General features: G+C 41.7%; 1 long non-coding RNA gene across 2 annotated transcripts in view; it reads left to right on the top strand.

The window, feature by feature from the left end:
• The first annotated feature begins 3837 nt into the window (after positions 1-3837).
• LOC311516134 overlaps positions 3838-16974 on the top strand; it is an 84223-nt gene continuing 71086 nt past the window's right edge. Inside the window, exon 1 of one of the 2 annotated variants that reach the window (XR_014710337.1) lies at positions 3838-3981. This is a non-coding gene — a long non-coding RNA (uncharacterized lncRNA). The remainder of the gene's footprint in view (positions 3982-16974) is intronic. The other variant, XR_014710338.1, reaches the window with a different exon arrangement.

The raw sequence follows: 16974 nt of genomic DNA on the forward strand, positions 1-16974 counted from the left end.
CTATGGCTAATGGGAGGGTAGGGTTATGTTCTAGAAAAGGTTACTGGAGTTGTGCCCTCCTTTAGTAAAAATAACAACATGCAGCAACCTGGCTGAAATTCTTCTAAAGAGGGTATGGTGTGCATGAGCGTCTATTTCTCTTGCCATAGAATTTCTTCAGAGTGAAGTCCCATGTTAGCACTCGACAAGGGTGCAATTAACAAAATGAACAAACGAAGAGAAAAGCATATTCACGTTGTCCTTAAATACCGCTGACAGCAAGACTCCCAGTCATCTCCAGATCCTCAAAAATGTATCCAAGTGTATCTTCCCCATTAGCAGCTTTTCAAATGTCTGATTACATAGGATTTTCTTCAAAGGTTGAAGAATAGCAAATGTACCACCTTCTGTTCTGTTCAAATTGTTAACTGTACTTTGAACTGTAAATTTGCATGAATATAACTCTGTTTTTTTCATTTTAATGAAATAACACACAATCCCTAGTGCAGACATAGCTATATTGGTATAAAGGTGGCTTATACTGGTTTAGCTTAGTCCACATCACTTGGGGAAGTGCGGGGTCATACCACTTTAACTATACCAGTATAAATAAAATAGCACTGTGTGTGGACAAGACCTCAGGCATAGTTTTGAAAAATAGCTATTTTTCCTTAATACTTAACAATATTATTGTGATATATTGGATAATATGGTGCCCTCTGTTATATCTGTGCAGTCCCAATGGAGTCAGTAATGTTATACAGGTGACACTTATGGCAGGATAAGACTCTTTCTATGTGAGTTGGAGCTGCAGTGAAAAAAATGAAATATTTTATTAGAAAAAATCATGAAATCATTTGGGAACATAATTCATAAGCTACTTGCAGAACACTTTAAGCTGTGAAAATAATGCAATAAATAGTAGTTGAATAACTTAATCAAAAATATTGCATAATTTATAGCAATATGAATATTATTCCCCTGCTTCAGCAATAATAAGATAGATGTCAGTGCTGTTATAAAATTTCCATGGGAATCCTCCACTCTGCAAACTGCTAACTGGTAAAAATAAATAAAATAAATAAAGGAGGAAAGATGCCCAAATCAATTATATGAAATCCAGGTCAAAATGATAACTTTCTATTAGATATCAGATTTTTTAAAAAAAACTTTGATAAATGATCAACAAATGTGAAAGCAACTTAAATTGCTATTTTCAGTAATTCGGTAACAAGGCATTCACAGCCCTATTTGTACTAGAGAACGAAAGTGTAGATGCTGAATTCCCTGTTTAAGGTTCAAACTTCAGCAAGAAGGTGGATCAGGGTAAATAAGGGCAATCATTAACCACAAAAGGCACTGAAGTAGTTTAATAATTGTTATTCCAAGAAAAGAAGGATCTGCACAGAGTAGGAATGGCAGGAGAGTTTGAGAAACATACCTTAGCTGCATCAGTGGGATAATCCACTGATGGGGATATAAGCAGGAAAGATCTATTAATTAATTACTAGGAACTATGGACAACACCAGCTGGAGATCAAAGGAAACCCTCTACTTTAAAAGTAAGCAGAAGCCTTGAGACAGATGTATCCTCTCCAGCCTTCTCATGCTTGATAATTGTCTGATGTTGCCAATTTTGGCCACATTTTCCTACCCAACTATCCCCTGCCACGAAAAGCAAGATGCTTACTTGGACCTTGTCCCTGATCCTGCAAAGAGACCCATGTGGGCAGACCCTTTCACTCACATGGAGTCCAATTGGCTTTAGGATGGCTCCATGTAAGTGCGAGTGTCTGCCTGAGTGGGTCTTTTTGGAGGATTGGAACTTCTTCGTGTGAGCAAAAGCATGTATTTCAGTTAAGTGTTTGTAACTGATGTTTACAACTGCTGTAACATGCAATCAGCTAAAGCAACAGTTTCATTTTTCATATGTATACAATTGCTTCTGGTAAAATATTCATTTATGAAACAGTAATTTGGGAATAGTAAATGGTAATTCTAAGAATTATGATTAATGTAGTGGATGGTTCTAAACATGAGTGTGGGATCAAGGAAGAATTGAGAGGCTACCCATTGTTCACCTTGCTATTTACACGTGAGAAGAAAGAGAAGACAGGAGAGCACCTGTTCAACCTTTCTCTTAATACTAGAGCAAGGGATACTCAATGAACTTGAAAAGCAACAAACTTAGAACTGATACAAAGGAAATACTTTGTTACAAAACTCATATTTAACCCATGGAACTCACTGTCACAAGATATTATTGAGGCCAAGAATTCAAAACAGGATTAGAGTTTTCTATGAATAATGACCCTATCCAGTTACATTAGACAGAATAAAAATGTACAAGAGATATAAACCTGCATACCTTAGAGAAAAAGTGAACCATTAACTACCTGGGGTTTGGAAGAAACTTTCTCTACAGATAGCTTGCACCATAATTATCCTTTATGGGATTTCTTGTGGCCCCTCTGAGACATCTGGTACTTACCATTGGTTTTATCCAATCAGGAAACACCATTTCCTATGGGTAATGAATATTCAATATGAATCTGAAAAATTCATAGCTGTATATGGAGGAGAGTTGCTTTATTGTAATATATTTTTAAAATCCCTTCTCCCCCAAACCTGTGAATGTTTCTTCAAACTGGATTGCATTATCACTAGTGATGGGTGAACCTCAAAGGGTTTGGATGCAGCTCTGTAGTTTTGCTTTGCCAGGAGGATTAGCCCTCTATTTCTTTCAGTTTGGGTTTGCTCACGTCTGGTGAGTTTCACTTTGGCTTTGAAATAACTACCAAATTCAGCTGAAACAGCCATGTTTACCTAGTTTTGAACAGAACCCGCAACTAGAAGGAGGAAGGGAACATTTGCAAAACTAGATGAATCTTCCAACAAATTTGAATAAAGGTATCTGAGCCTCTTTGGTCTGGAAATTGGTTGGGAAAGATCAAGTTTCCTTGTGAGATTCCCAGTAATCCCTTGTCTAAATTGCAAACAGCTTTTTAGAAAAAAATTGCTTTCTCTGTATCTAGCTGAATAACAGGGGAAGTGCAGAGTAGTATGAAAATTAAAGAAACACAAGATTAATGGAACTTCTCCAAATCTCCTGAAAAGATTCCAATTCTATTGTATGGACATTTGTAAATTATGTCTAATTTTATCTGAAAGACCTCCGTTGACTATACTGAACTTTGGAATAGGCCCTAAAACCATACAACCAACACGACCAAATGTTTACACCTTGCAAAAGATTCAGTGATCCTTGTGCTGGATACCTGAGCTGTACATAGAGTCTGTCTGTGCCCAGTGTTCTTGAGCAATCACCTCTCACCCTTTATCTTGCCTGAGACAATTCTGGTCAGTCAGGGCAGGCCTGTTCTCACTGACTGGCATTGGTGGGGCTAGGCTGACAACAGGATTTTACTGGACAAGTATCCTTAGTTATGAACCTTGGTCTCGGAGAAGTTTCATCACTGTCTCTTGTTGGCTGTCTATAGAAAGTGCGGCAAGTCCCATTTATTTCAGCAGACTTATCCTCGACCTTGTTTTAGCTACCTCCTCGCTTTCTTGTTTTACTGTTTGCCACCCCCTTCCCTTCCTTATTCTTTGTATTAGTAGGAACTGGTCTCTTAGTTTTCATGTTTTGTATTGGGTTTATGGGATGGTGTTCAGATGCCCGTTGATAAACCCTCTGGGCCAGAGCTTCAGCTGGTGCAAATCGGCGTGCGCCCTGTTGACGTCAGTGGACCTACTCCAATTTACAACAGCAGAGGATCTGCCTCTTTAATTCCATTAAATACAATTATATGCATGCAGTGTTTAAAAACTCTTGCTGGCAAAGTGCAAAGTGCATCTCTTCCAGCACTGGAAACATGCATTTGTTGTGGAACTGGTCTCACAGTAACAGCAACAGTAAGGAGAGTTTTGGATTCCTTGTAGACACTGGAAGCATAAGGAGCACGTATTGAACTAGGAGAACTGCTCCACCTCATATAGCAAGTATGTGCAATAGTGTCATTTTGTAACGAAACAAATGTTTGGTGTAATTGGCAGAGGTGGCATTTTCAGCCAATGGAGGAATGGGGTCCAGAACAAAGGGTGATGTGAGCACACGTTAGAGCCGGTGGATCTAGCATATGTAGCAGATGGAGCGACTGAATGTAGTGGATTCACCAGTGTAACTGGCAGAAGTGACAGCCTCTTCACAGAGAAATTTACAATGCAGGACGGACAGTGCTAGTGATTGTTACTGTTGTAGTTTTGTTGAAAATGTGCTGAGTGCTGTACAGATCGTAGAAATAAGACTTAGGTCCCATCCCAAATAGCCTCCTTTCTAATCTAGCAAGCAAGATTCATTCCTCTCTTTTGTTCCTTACTCCGTTGCCTGCATGATGCTGTTACACCGGTCATTATATGATCCCGATGGTTTGACACAACTAGGGTGACCAGACAGCAAATGTGAAAAATCGGGACGGGGGTGGAGGGTAATCGGAGCCTATATAAGAAAAAGACCCAAAAATTGGGACTGTCCCTGTAAAATCGGGACATCCGGTCACCCTAGACACAACACAGTCCTGCCTTGTAGGCTGTTCTGCACATTTATATTGATCTGCATGAAAAGAGCTTTTGGAAATCTGCTCTGAATCTTTCTTTCATTTCAATGTATGCCCCTTGTCATTTTGTTTTGAGTTATAAATAACTTCTTGGATTGGATTGATGCTGCCTATAATTCTAGCATTTAGGGGCTGGATGGTCCCCTTCACTCCTGTGAATGGAGGGGACAGAAATCCAGTGCCTTCCTCTTGTAAGGCACGGAAGACGGGGAGCTGCAGATCTGCAGTATTGTTCCCCTTCATGAGAATCTTGTGGAAGCCTCTCTGTCCTGCGGTGTCCTGAGGAAGAAGGTCTGCAGGTTTTGGTGTGGGCATAAAGGGCTGAGATTGGGGACTAGCCATCCTTCACTGCATCATTTGACCCTGCAGATTCCTGATCAGAAATCTTAGTGGGAACTAATAATGCTTCAAGTGTGTTTCAGTGTGGAAGAGAATGCTTGGTCCTTCTATTACAGCAGTACCCAGAAAGGGTCCATCTGTTTTGCCCAATCTAATCTATTTTGGTTCTTATCCCATACCTATCACTGTGATATTGGGACACCTTACACAAGACGATGCCTTTATATCTCTCCTCCTCTCACTGCTCTGCATGCAGTTTATGTTTTAAGTATGGTTTTGGTGGGGCTACTGTGGCAAGACTTGGTCAAAGAAGTGCATCTGTGACACTGCAACCCATATTCTTCACAGTGATATTATGATGCTAGGATTGTGACATAATTGTATTGTATGCAAAATAAGTCATGTGAGGTGTCATTGGAAAAGTTATGATTTGCTGAATATTATTAGCCTATTTGTATGTATGTATCATTATTGTATCTGAAGTTATGAATATTGACTATGTATCCATATTTCACATGTAGTAATGCCCAGATAAGATGCTTTCAGTCTAGCTAGTGGGTGGGGAAGGGCCCATTCAGGGCAATGGGCCATTAGGAAAAAACAATAGGCCTTAGCAGAAGCTTATCTCCCACCTGGGGATCCTTTCTGTGAACACTATAGACAGCATCCAAGTAATGGCTACTATGACTCTACAAGGACATGTGATGATACCACATGTCGCTTGACTCCATCTTGGGATGTCAGTATTTTCCACAGACTGGTCTGGGAACCAAGCCCCAAGCCAAAGCCAGGGCTGTAACCTGAGCCATGCTGCCAAGGGCTGAAGCCATGCCACCAACCAGGCTGAAGCCCCTGGGCTTGGGATTTGGCCCCGGGTCCCATTAAGTCTAAGCCAGCCCTGGCAACCCCAATAAAAAGGGATCATGACCCACTTTGAGGTCCTGACCCAAAATTGAGAATCGCTGGCTTACACTGTACACTTCCCTGTGCAGTGCAAGACGGTATGATTTTGGATTTATACTCCAGAGGTGGGTGTGAGCTTGGGTAGCTGAGAGTTGCCTTAGCTGTAGCCTCACTATGCGGGAGCTGGTCAGAGAGCCTGCATGTAACTGCAGCTGGGTATGTCCTTACGTGTATGTATGCTGGTGAAAGTGCAGACTGGAGGGCTGTGCAGCTTGTCACAGCAACACAGTGTGAGAGGAAGCCCAGGCTGGTGGGTGAGAGGGCTCAGTGGTACCCCAGTTCCAGTACCTGTGACAGCATCGTCCCACACTTTTATGACAATGCATGGATTCCATTGCTAACTATGTTGTTATCCATAGCGTGGGAGAATCTTGTATTTCTTGGCTGTGAAGTTGCATCTGTGCATTTTCAAATTTGGCCTGTAGCCTCCTTTCTCCCCACCCTGAAAAAGAGCTGCAGGAGCTGGAGAAGAGACCCATCTGAATGGAAGTGGTGAACCACTCTGACAAAAAAAGGACAAAGCCCTTGGGGCTGGACCATGGGTGGCGCGTGCACCCCCAGGTCAGGGAGGCTAGCTCCCATGCTCTGCCTTTTCTGCCTGAGGTCCCGCCCCTTCTCCCCACTCCCACTCTCCTTCTTCCCCCGACTGCTCTTGCTGGCTGGCCCGCCAGAGTGGCCCCAAACCCCGGGCTGGCTCGCTGGCCCCTGGAGCCGCTCAAAGGAGCCCCGAGACCCAGTCGGCCAGAGGAGCTCTGAACCCTGCCGCGGTCCAGCCCTGGGGCTGTGGCGGGGAGCATTAGTGGAGCTCAGCCTCCCCCAGGCTCCATTACCTCCCACCCATAGTCTGGAGGCCAGACTGTTGTAGCTGTGTCAGTCCCAGGATATTAGAGAGACAAGGCGGGTGAGGTAATATCTATGATTGGACCAACTCAAAGTGCCACAGCTAGTGTCACCAGGTGGAACATATTGTTTGTTTAGCATAAGTAGTTAAACTTATATTTAGCTGTGACACTGAGTAAGTTTCCCAGATCTGAAGAAGAGCTCTATGTAGCTCAAAAGATTGGACCAACTGCTGTTGGTAAGAGAGACAATCAAAGCTATTACCTCACCCACCGTGTCTTTGGAGCCAAGAGTCATTTTATTGGCTACAGTGGAAGAGAGCCATTCTGGGAGCCAGGGCAGAAAGAGGTGCCAGCAGAGACTTTTGTGAGAGGCTAATGGAGGCTGAAGGAAGGGAGACAGAGGAAGAGTGGTCCTAGTGCCAATTCTGCTTTCTGTATTTGCCTCCCACCCAAGAGCTTCCCAGCCTCCCAAAAGGGTGAGAGAGTGGAAAGGACCATTTTTACTTGTCTGTATTATGGTAGCACCCACAGACATAAGCACTGTTCCTGGGAATAGGAAGACACAGTCTCTGCCTCAAAAACATTACAGCTTAAGAGCTTGTCTACACACAGTTTATGTACCACTATAACTATATAGTTTAGAACCAGATATAATTAAAGCAGTACAAGTCCCTAGTGTGGCTGCAACTATACTGGTATAAAGGTGTATATTGTATAAACTTAATAATGCTTTTTACTCCTCTGGAGTATTGAGGATACAGTCACTAATATTGTACACTACTCAGATCCAAAGCCTAGTGAAGTCAGTGGAAAGACTCTACAACCTCAAGACTCTTGGTCAGGCACATGCTGCATTGATCAGGTCATATAATCCCCTAGATAGATAGATACTGTGGTTGCTAAAGGTTCCAGTGGTTGCGGAAGATTCCGGATCTTGCCTGCTTTCATACAGTTGTTTCTGTAATGTTAGAATAGGAAAATTTACAGGAAACCTAGGGAAAACATTAAAAAGTTACCGTTTCAGAGAGCTGAGATCCCAAGGCTTATAGTGAATAAAGTGTGATTTTCTTGTGTGCCAGTCTTGGCTAAGGCGAAGCTGAGCAGTTCTTGAGAATATGGTCAGGCTAATGTCAACAAAAGGGAGCATGGATAAGCTGTATGGTCCATGCCTGGCATGTGGATAAATGGCATCGCTAGTTTAATCTTCATATTAAAGATAATCAATCATAGTACATATTTGGTCTCAAAAAAGATCAGTGGCTGGTAGGTGGCATGGCAACAACCCATCACCTGGCCATGCAGGCAACTTGGGCATGAGGGAAAAGGGTACATTGCCTCTAGGAAATTAAAAATGGTAACTGCAGCATACATAGGAAATATCTGACTACACCCGTCGCTGCCCAATGACGGGGGAAAATTTCTTCTATGAGTGTCAAATAGCACTTTTCTCCTGGTAGATTTTATAAGAGGACGGAGAAAGGCTGGCAGCTTCTGAAATGTACTCACAATAAAGGCAGTGGCCTAAATATCACTTTTCTATGCTCTGGTGACTGCAATGTAGGAGGCTGATAAGAATGCTCCTTTTAATTTAAAATTTGGCGTGCGATTCCCCTGTCTCACTATTGTAAATTTGTTCTAACTGAACGGAGAACCAGGACCTTTGATTTTAAATACAAAAGATTTGTAGGGAGGGATAGCTCAGTGGTTTGAGCATTGGCCACCTAAACCCAGGGTTGTGAGTTCAGCCCTTGAAGGGGCCATTTGGGATCTGGGGCAAAAATTGGGGATTGGTCCTGCTTTGAGCAGGGGGTTGGACTAGATGACCTCCTGAGGTCCCTTCCAACCCTGGTATTCTATGATTCTTGCTGAGTGTATGATAAAATGATTTCTCTCACCCAGGAAATTCTTCTAATCAAAATATTGACCTGCAGAAAATTAGATGCAACTTTCTTTCCTCCTTGTGCACTCCAGGCTTAGAAGGTGAAGCATCAGGTGTCTCAGCCAAGGGCCTGGGTATTATGGGAAATTAATCGCTTATCTTTGAACAACTAGGCAATTATTCATTGTGTGTGATTTGGCTGGATAGGTTACCACATGCCTGTAAGTTCTTGGGGGAGGGACTGAGCCTTTTTTTGTGGGGGGCATCTGTATAGTGCTGTGTACTGTGCGTGTGTGATTGGGCATATAGGCCCTACACTGGCAAGGAGAAGGTTAATGAGGGCCTTTGACCCCAGTTAGCCCCACCCTGCTACAGCTGCAGCAGATGTCAAGTGTGGAGAGGGGAGTTAAAAGGAGAAGGCCTAGCACAGTTCAGGACTGACTGGGAAGGAGAGGAGAGCTCTGCTTCTCTCTCAGTGAGAGATACCTGGTTATAGCCAAGGCTCGAAGACTGCTTGCTGGCTGGCCTAGTCTCCTGGTGCATAGGATGCTCGGGTGCAGGGAGACCAACCAAAGAAGTGGCTATTTGAAGACAGGCCCTTAGCAGGAGGGTGGGGTCTCACTGAAGACATATTGGAGGACTTTGTTTTGAGTTCTTAGTTTTCTTGTACTTTGGACTTGAATACCGTGGAAAGGATGGGACTGATACATGTCTTAGCTGGAGGGCTGAAGCACCAGTGGACTGGACAGAGGTGGGGATTGGCCACTGGAGACCCTGAGACAGGATAAGCAGTGCCACACTGCACCACGAGGAGTACCACAGAGACAGACCCTGTCACAGAATGCAAGTAGAAACAAATAATAAAGTAACCTCTGAGAGCCAGGACCAGTGAGATATGGCAGTGGAATGATTAGGGGGAAGTTAGTTCTGGCAGCTTAATCTATTTGTATGTCAGTTCCTCAGGAATGAACAAATCTATAACTTTTGGTTACACAACAGAAAAAATGTGACCTTTCCTCCCTGGAATGGGGAGGGATCCTCTGCATGTCAGAAAGCTGGAGTTCTTAATTGTATGTGTAGTTGTTTGGAAGCACTGGGGAAATTTGACAGGAGAGCAGGGGATGATCTGTACATATCTTAGTCTAAAAAAGAATTGCAGCTACTTCAAATAATGATATGAGAAGAACTAATAGCTATGACCTGGGTAAATGTAAGAACATGCAAAGCTGAAGCTGATTAGGAGGATATGCAGCTATCTCTCTATAGGAGAATAACTATGAGACGCTCAGAAGTATTATGGGACTTATTAGGTGTCTGCCCAATTTATCTTGGTCTGTTTTTACAATTACCAGTGAGAGATTTATGGAAAATGTGAGATATGCCTTCTGAAGTTTATCTGTCCTAGGCCCCATTTCAAATTAATTGCCAGAGTTTACTGGAGAAATTCCCTTTATAAATCTCCTTTGTAAAGAAAAATGAAAATTGTATATTTTCTTTTGAATATGTCCATTTTAGCCATACTAGATACAGAAGTGGCTTTTTAACAGTTTATGAGCAAATTTTTGTTTTGATCACTCTGGATACAGAAGTGCAGACTAGGGGTGTCACTAGAACCCCCATAATGTGACCATGGTGTGTGTGTGTGTGTGTGTGTGTAAGTAAGTTAATGAGTGGAGGTCAGCTAGAGAGCTCTGATCAAAGAGCAGAGCAATAGTAAAACATATCACCAGACAGCATGTATTATCTCCAAATTCAGACAGAAAGCGACATCAGCTTGCAGGAGAGCCATAACATTTGTCACAACCATGTATGGGATATTCCCTTCGACTTGCCTACAGTGAGGTGAAAAATCCCATGAGGAGGTAGTCTCTAAGATAGCCAGGTCCCCCGGCTTACAGGTTAACATCCACTTCTTGCCCTACACCCAGTGAGTGAGTGTAAACTACAGACCACTGGTGTAACGTGCTCTCTCTCAGATGCACTGCTAGAACATCAGTCTCTTTCTGCTCTCGGTGTGCAGGTTTTTAAAAAAAGTTGTTGTTCTAAATGGACATCATTATATAACCTAAAATAAAAAGATACCTTGCTTAAAAAGGATACAAACCTGTTCCTTGATGTTTCTACATGTCTGCCAAGAGTAGGGTAAGAACATAAGTCCATCTGTGTAGATGAAGTTAACGTGCAAGAGTTAAGCAAAATTAATAAGACCATGTCACTAGACTGTAGTCTCTTGTTTTCAGCATCTGACCTGAGATGACATCCACTGCTAATAGCTACGTCCACTATTAACAAGCTATCTTAGCTACTTTTTGAGTCACCTCATTGCTGTCTGTCTTATAAATGAAATGGTGTATGTGAGACATGGGATGAATACACACCACGGTTTCAGACAGCACTCCCAACTCGCTGATTTTTTTTCACTTGTCACGTTGTTTTGCTTCCTATTCTTATCTTTAATGATGAAAGAACTCTCTCTAGAGTAAGGCTCTGCTCACACTGCTGTCAATTCCTTTTGTTTGTGCCATTCAGCTATTTATTTATACAATTTCCCGTAATCTATTCTTGTGCATCTCTTCATTTCTTATGCTCACATTTCTGTTTAAGAGACTCCTTGACATCTTCATCCTTCTTTTTCTTTCAGGATGTCAATGCCTTTTTCATTTTCCCATCCCTTCCTTCCCATCCCTTCCCAGTGTAAAATCCAAGATTCTTCCATTCACTTTCTCCGTTTGTGTATTACAGTGCTACTTTCTTGTGCTGTCTCTTCCTCGTTATGCTTATATATTGTTGATTATACACTGCTTTTGGTTTTTGGGTCTTGTTTCTTCATAGCTTGATTTTCACTTTTGGTCACAATTACTTTTAGTTATTGATCAGTATCTTCACCTTTATAAGATACAGGTCATAATCTCCTCTTAGTTGTGTTGATATAATTCCAGATTAATTCCACTGATTTCACTGGAATTACTCTTAATTTACAGTCTCTTGCAGTAATGTGGCCCAGTGATGATGGAATTTAACATGATCCAACTACCCAATTTGTATGAACTTGTTTTCCTTTACTCCTGAATTCTTGCACATATTTGTGACTGCACCAAATGCCCTCCATGTTCAGACTGTTATTGATGCCAAAATGTGTGAAATTTCTCCAGTGTTGTTCATGTCCCTATACTGCCTGGTGCTCAGCACCCACCTTACATGTTTTTTTGTTTTGGAATGCCACACGACTTGTTTAATGTTCTTTGTGAGTTTGTTGTCTTATGCTAGGGTTTACCGACACGACTAGAAAATGATGCTGTCTGCATAGCTACAGAATAGATACACTAGCATGGGCAGTGGTAGCATCAGAGGTTCATCCAGGTGCCTCAATTCTGACCTGTTTCAGTGAGATGGCTGTTCATTGTCCATGTTCATATAGTTGGTGAGCTTTCTGCTGGAAGGGCAAGGATGTCAATTACATGATGTTTTTTGAGCTGGTCCCCGGGACCTGACTAAGAGCAGTGACTCACAAACATGAAATTAGGTATTAACATCATGTCATTGCACAAAAATGTCCCCAACCTTCCCTACATTTTATGGTTAAATATTTTATTTAATTGTCAATGCCATTTATCTGGGCCTAAAACATTAGATGATTGTTGCCCTACTGTGGTATGTGACAAACCGTGTTGTGATTATACCCTGGGATGGGGCATGCCCCCATCACAATCAGGAGAAGACTAATGAGCTCCTCTGGGTTAAACGAGTACTAAATAACCAGCTGGAGGGCCAAGCTTAAAAAGGAGAGCTTGACACAGGAAGGAGTGGCAACCAGGAGGAAAGCTGCTGGCCTCAGAAGGAAAGGAGGAAAGCTGACTTGCTACAGAGTTGCTGAGAGAAAAACAGCTAAATTGACGAGCCTCCACCACCCACAAGGACTTAATAGACCTGGGACAAAATTATCACTGTGGGACAGGGGTTAAAGAAGATAAACCCTGACTTGGGGTCCACCTATGCTGGACCCTCCATAAACAAACTACACTTTTATAAGAGACTCAGAGACTGAACATTTCCTTAAGCGGAAGATCGCCCCACTCCCCACCACACACCTGAGAACCGGAGAGGATGGAGTAAGGTTCCCAAGTGGGGAAAGGACTCTGGAAGGCGAATAGACTCTGAAGCTGCCCCAATGTGACTCTCAGAAAAAGGCCCAGCCTATCACATGCTCTCATTCATGGGGCTCTGTGTCTCTCTGCTTTTGTCATTTCATCCATGTCTGATTTTCATGCCAAATGAATAATTTAAAGTTAGTGTTGTAGCTGGAGTCATGAGAAATCTTGCTGGAGACAGATTTTGGAATGATGGATATCTGCTGTGTGACTGAAGGGATTAATGTTGTTCTATAACTAAAGGAACATAAATGCGGGTCTGATTGTGACCAAAAGCACTCCTGTATTCACACCTGACGCTCTATTGTAATAATCTTTGTAAAAAATATGCCTTGTGAGGTATCATTTGAAAACTAATAACTCTCTGGTTAATAATATGGTGAAATATATGAAGCAGATTATGTGTAAAGTTATGAAATCCTCATGTATGAAGTTATCAGCACATGTTCAAAACTACACAGCCCTGCTTAGGCAAAAGTTATTAAACAGGTCTATCCTAAACAAAGAAATATGTGTTTACCTCAGTTTACATATAAGTAGCAAACAGGGTCATCAGGACAGTAGTAGGAGGAAATGTCAGGAGACAAAGCAAATTTACATTTCAGCAAACACAAGTGAGGAAAGAAAGAGCATGAAGCCTCCTTCACCACCAGATTCCATATTGCCTTCTTTACTGCTTATATAAACTTTACTTCAAAAGGTAACCCTCAGAAGAATCCACTTCAAAGGTTCACTGTACTATAATAGAAAGGGGCAGAGAACTCCAATATCTCTCTTTCACCTAAGAAGACAAAGGCACCAGTGCCCTCAGGCTTCTGGAAGAGATCCTGACCAAGGAAAATGTCAATTACCATGTTGCTGGAAGACTCTGGGTGAGAAAGGCCATCTTAAAAAAAGCCTTGAACCGACACTTGGTAGATAAAGTTTTAGACTTCTAGACATGTGTTTTCACTTTTATTTGCTTATAACCATTTCTAACTTTATTTCTTATACTTGAGTTTACCTAAAGTTCTATCTTCTTTTGTTTTGTTATATTTTTTAATCAAAACCAACCCAGTGCTGTGTTTAAAGTGAACTGTTTGGTAACTTCAGTTAAATATTGTTGAGTATTGACCCTTTACAGGGGCAATTAACCTTGACTATTTGAACTGTCCAGGAGAGGGTTGGACAATGCAGAACACACTTTTGGGGAAAATTCGGGATTGAGAGTATGTTGGGGTCACTCTGCAAGTAGTAACCAAGGCTGATGGAAGGCAGAGTGTGACTGGTGTGTTGCTGCAGACTGCTGGGGTGAGAGTTGTTGGACCAGGGCTGCAGCTATACACGGACATTTAGGGTCTGACCTGCATGCTGGTAGGCTGTGAGCGGCCCAGGCTGGGAGCTACAAGAGCAAAGCATTCTGAAGTACCCAAGATTGAGGGATGGATGGTGACACAACTCCTTACTTGTCTGGATTGCAACCCAGAACGTGACATTGATGTATGTGACTGCTGATTCCAGGAGTGAGAGCTATGAGTGCTAAGTAAAAATAAATTTGAAAAAAAAAATGCTGGGGGGAAGAGAGATTTTTTTCACCTCCATCTTCTGGCATCACCCAGTCACATGTAAGCACAGAGCAGGCAAGAAGGTGGTAATTACCCCACAAACAACTTCTACTTGCAATATAGATCTACGTATAGTTTCTGGATGAAGCTGTCACTGTCCATGTGGTTGCTCCATGTAAATGGAGTCTTTTCGCACTTGGCCATTTGTAAAAATGCATGAATCCACAGTTGAATACATAGGCACTGATTTTCAAAAAGTGCTCAGCACCCATAACATTGGAGTCAAGGAGAGCTGCAAGTGCTTAGCATCTCTGTGAACCAGACTCTGATACAGTTCCTTCCGAACTCCAGTTGGGAGCATGCTGGACTGACACATTGACTGTCCTGGGGAAGGCAGTGCTCCATGAACTTCTTTTAGAGTCAGGTGAAGGGGCCCGACCTCTCTGGTGGAGGCCAAACCGCCAGTAGGGCTGTTCAAAACATTTTTCACGGAACAGTTTTCTGTTGGAAACTGCAGTTTTGTCAAAATTTAAATGTTTTGCAAGATTTTGTAGACATTTTCCACAGAAAAGTGTCAAAACGAGTCATTTCAGCTTTCTTGTCTGTTTGATATAAACATATTTCATTTTGATAGCGTAAAATGTTTTGTTTCAACATTATCATTTTATTTCACTTTGACTTGTATGTTATAATAAACTTAATATTATGGTTATATATAATATTGTTTCTATATAATCACAATGAAAGGTTTTTACATTATCACAACATTTTAATGGTTCCAAATAATTTTTTTTCAAAATTTCTATTCTGAGAAATTTTGACATTTCAACTTTTTGTTCCAGTTCAGAACAGGAACATATGTCAAAAAGTTGAAATTTCCCACAGAATGCAAAGGCTGCTTTCCAAACAGCTGTATCTACTAGCCCCTGCTCATTGATCATTCATGCGCTGTGCCTATTTTGTCTTGCAGAAAAGATCTCTGTCTGCCCATGTGACTTTTTAAAATTGAATCGAGATATTAATACTTAAACATTCATTTAAATTTAATTCTGAAAGAAAAGTACTTTAGTGGTTGTTTGCAGTTGTTATGTTATGAGATAATATATGGAATAGCTTCCATACAATTGTATGTACAGACCTTAATTGCTTTTAAGAATCCTCTGTGCTGTGCTGGCATGTGTCAAATACTCTTAAACGTCTCAAATAAGCACCAGCTTTTCAAAATAGCTCATAAGAATGGCCATACTACTCAGACAAATGCTCCATCTAGCCTAGTATCCTGTCTTCCTACAGTGGCCAGAGCCGCATGCTTCAAAGGGAATTAACAGAACAGGGCAATTTATTGAATAATCCATCCCCTGTCATCCAGTCCCAGCTTCTGACAGTCAGAGGTTTAGGAACACCCAGAGCATAGAGTTGCATCCCTGACCATCTTGGCTAATAGCCACAGATGGACCTAGCCTCCATGAACTTATGTAATTCTTTTTTGAACCCAGTTATACTTTTAGCCTTCACAGCTTCTCCTGTCAACAAGTTCCGTAGGTTGATCATGCGTTATGAGGAAGTACTTCCTTTTGTTTGTTTTAAACCTGCTGCCTATTAATTTCATTGGGTGACCCCTGGTTTTTGTGTTATGCGAAGGGGTAAAGAACATTTCACTTCCTTATTCACTCTCTCCACATCATTCATGACTTTTATAGATTTCTACATATTTCCCCCCTTAGTCGTCTCTTTTCTAAGCTTGAACAGTCCTAGTCTTTTTAATCTCTCCTCGTATGGAAGCTGTCCCATACCTCCAATCATATTTGTTGCCTTTCTCTGTACTTTGTCCTAGTCTAATATATCTTTTTTGAGACGGAGTGATCAGAACTGAACACAATTTCAAGGTGTGGGTATACCATGGATTTATAGAGTGGCATTATGATATTTTCTGCCTTATTATCTATCCCTTTTCTAATGGTTCCTAACTTTGTTAGTTTTTTTGATTGCCGACGCACATTGAGCAGATGTTTTCAGAAAACTATTCACAATGACTCCAAGATCTTTCTTGAGTAGTAACAGCTAATTTAGATCCCATCATTTTATATGTATAGCTGAAATTCTGTTTTCCAGTGTGCATTACTTTGCATTTATCAATATTGAATTTCATCTGTCATTTTCTTGCCCCGTCACCCAGTTTTGAGAGAGCCCTTTGTAACTCTTTGAAGTCAGCTTTGGACTTAACTATCTTGAGTAATACCGTATCATCTGCAAATGTTGCCACCTCATTGTTATCCCTTTTTTGGGATCATTTATGAATATGTTGAACAGCACTGGTCCCAGTAGAGATCCTTGGAGAGCCCCACTATTTATCTCTCTGCATTCTGAAAACTGGCCATTTATTCCTACCCTTCTCCCCCTTATCCTTTAACCAGTTACTGATCCATGAGAGGGCCTTCCTTATCCCATGACTGCTTACTTTGCTTAAGACTCTTTGGTGAGGGACCAAGTGAGGGACTTCTGAAAGTCCAGCCTCTGTCTAGATCACTATATTACTGGATATCATCACTGGATCACCTTTGTCCACATGTTTGTTTCAAGCAATTTGCCTGGTATCGAAATCAGGCTTACCAGACTGTAATTGTCAGGATTGCCTCTGGAGCCTTTTAAAAAAATTGGCATTAC

This window comes from Lepidochelys olivacea, assembly GCF_965140295.1.
Source record: "Lepidochelys olivacea isolate rLepOli2 genome assembly, chromosome: 2".
Taxonomy (NCBI): Eukaryota; Metazoa; Chordata; order Testudines; family Cheloniidae; genus Lepidochelys; species Lepidochelys olivacea.